Genomic DNA, 3,350 nt, shown 5'->3' with positions numbered 1-3,350 from the left:
ATGGCTAGAGCAAGAGCAAGGGAAAGGACTAGAGTGAAGAAACTCGGAGATGGTGATCAAGATTGGAATGAGCTGTTATCTTCCTCGGTTCATTTTGAAACTATCGAGGAATCGGGTTCTCATGATGTTAAGTCTTCACTGGATCTTGTAGCTGAAGTGGAAGAACAATGCTCTCATTCGACTGATCAGTCCACCCAACTCAACAATGGTGATATTTCTGTCAGTATATTGGAGTACAGCAACTCTAACTTGTTTCCTGCAGAACCATGGGAGAGCCAGCTACAAAACAGTTTGTGGCAGGTTTAGAAAGCAATTGCATGCTCTAGATGGTTTATCCTGAAATAACTTGTTTCTTGTAAAAATTTTCCTTTAATTTCTGTCCTACTAGGAACTTCTTATCTTGTTTTTTAGAATGTAATTTATTCTCAATTTGGTAATTGCATCAGTTCTGGTTTTCCTCTTGAGTTTTCAGTCTCTTCCACATATGATGAAATTATTGTCTTAAATGTTGAGTTCCTTCTCAAAAGAAATTTTCATTCATATATAAATTATTTTCAATCAGTTTAACTGATTGATATGTTTTAGTGTTCTTTTTTGAAAATTTACATATTGACGAAAGTTTGAAAATTTTTCAATTTCTAGTTTGCAAATAAGCTTTTGTGCTTGTCTCATCATTCTAATTAAAATGAGAAATCATATTTATATCATCCTTCTCCATTTTGTTTAATTTTTGATCTGCTCCTTTCCCCTCCCTATTTGAGAAGGTTTTCTTTTCCATATTTTTGGAGTAATTGTCGTGTTTTTGTAACACTTGAAGAAATATCTTCCGTGAAGTTGGTATAATTTTTATGCAAGTTTCGTTTTTTAGGTCATGGTCTTAGGGTTTACAGATGTAATTAATATCACCAAGGGAGATGGAAAACTTAAAAAGCAAATGTTACTAACATTTCCGTGTGCATTAGTTTCCTCCATGATCTGGCCTTCTAACTCTCATCTATATTTTCTACAAGGTTCATGCATCAATACCTCCAATTTCCCTTGTTTAATTTCCTAGTGCTTTTTCCGTTAATCATAGTTTATTTTCTTTTATTTTATTTTTTTGGATTGTTGTAACGGTCAATAAATTGTGTTAGGGTACACGCCGATAAGAACACCTCAAACGGAGACGCAAAACACATCCAAACGATCTTAGAATCACAGAATAAAACCAGCAAGCACGAATTCAATCACAGTACTCACAAATATAATGTGGTTCACTCTTACGGAGCTACTCCACGGTGCAACGACGACGCCCAATTTTTTTATATTTCTTTTGATGTTACAAAAGAAAAGATAAAAAAGAACACGCTCTCTTGATCAAGATACTCTCCAAGAATTCTCACAAACTCTCTCAAGATCTCTCAATGATATTACTTATATATGTATCTTTCTCTTTCTCTCTCTGCTACTGAGATGCATTACAAATCAAACTTAGGAGGGTATTTATAAGTTTTCTCATAGGGTATGTGAACACTATTTGGAAGTAGGTGAACACCGTAGCAGGGGTAGGTGAGAAGGCTATCCACATAGCCTCAACGTTCTCAACAATCTCCCATTTGAAGAGTCTTCTCAACGAACTCTGTTTCTTAGTTGCATCATCTGAATGTCTTGTATATTTGATATCTTGCACGACCCTCAACGTTCTCAACGTATTCCATATGAGGCTACACAACCTTACCTTCTCGAGCGGAACTGGCTTGGTTAGCATATCAGCTGGATTGTACCTCGTATCAATCTTTACAAGTTTGAACTCGTTCCTGCTTTGTCACCTCCGTACGAAATGATGCTTCACATCAACATGCTTGGTCCGTATAGAATGCGTCGTTCTCTGACAAGTGAATGAAACTTTGACTGTCATAGTGGATGAAGTATTTTTCAAAGCTTACTCCAAGCTCGAGAAGAAAAGCTTTTAACTATAGCAACTCATTTGCTGCCTCTACAGCAGACACGTACTCGTCTTTAGTTGTCGACATAGCCACAATATCTTGTAACTTGGATCTCCAACTTATCGTTCTACCACCCAAGATGAAGATGTAGCTGCTCGTGCTCCTTCTTGAGCCTATGTCCCCGGTGTAGTCTGCATCACAAAAGCCCTCTAACTGTAAATCTGCCCCGTCATACTCAAGACGAAGGTCGGACGAGCATCTCAAGTAGCGTAGAAGCCACTTGACCACACCACAGTGGTGCTTCCCTAGAATGCTCATGAAGCGGCTCATAACTCCCACTCATCGTGCAATATCCAGCCTCGTGCACACCATCGCATACATCAAACTCCCAATGACAGATGTGTATGGTATGTTGGCCATGAACAAATGCTTTTTAGCAGTCTTTGGTGCTTGGGTCTTCGATAGCTTGAAATTTTTCGCAAACGGTGAGCCCACCGGTATAGCTTTTTCCATGCCAAACTTTTCAAGAATCTTCTCAATATAGACCTTATGAGACAACCTCAGCCTACATATTGATCTGTCTCTGATGATCCTCATCCCAAGAATCTAATTTGCTAGACCCAGATTCTTTATCTCAAAGCACTCGAAGAGGCGCCCCTTGAGTTCCTCAATGCGGGCCAAGTCGGGCCCTACAATCAACATGCCATCAACATAAATTAAGAGTATCACATAGAATTAAAGATACCTCTTGATGAAGTAGTAGTGGTCTGTATCGCATTTGAGAAAACCGTTCTCCTCCATAAAGTTCTCAAACTTTATGTACCACTATCGTTGAGCTTCCTTCAGGCCATACAAGCTATTGCGCAGGCAACGCATGAAGCCCTTCCTGCCTCATTCCTCGAAGCTCACTGGTTGATGTATGTAGATCTCTTCCTCCAAATCTCCATGAAAGAATATCGTCTTTACATCCATCTGCTCTAGATAGAGATCTTGAACTGCCACAATGCTCAGCATAATCCGGATCGTGGTCAACTTGACGACGAGAGCAAAAACGTCATAATAGTCTTTCCTTGCTTTCTACTCATAGCCCTTCACTACAAGCCTCGCCTTGTGGCGTCTCTGTCCATCGGCTTCATCCTTGATCTAATAAATCCACCGATTGTGAAGAGCCTTTCGCCCTCTTTGAAGTTTTACGAGCTTCCAAGTCCCATTCTTTATCAAGGATTTTATTTCTTCCTCCATGGCAGACTCTCACTCGTCCTGAGCTTTGTTGGTCTACTGTACCTCTTCATAGCTCTCTGACACCCTCGGATTTCTTAGAGCTTTACAAACTGCGATCGACAGCTCTTCTAGATCCTGCTACTGTGCATCCGACACGTTCTCTTAGTCTTTGTCTTCTATGCTGACTGGTATCTCATCGTCGTC

This window comes from Asparagus officinalis, chromosome 3 (assembly GCF_001876935.1).
Source record: "Asparagus officinalis chromosome 3, Aspof.V1, whole genome shotgun sequence".
Classification (NCBI taxonomy): domain Eukaryota; kingdom Viridiplantae; phylum Streptophyta; class Magnoliopsida; order Asparagales; family Asparagaceae; genus Asparagus; species Asparagus officinalis.
Note: the sequence above shows the minus strand (reverse complement) of the source record.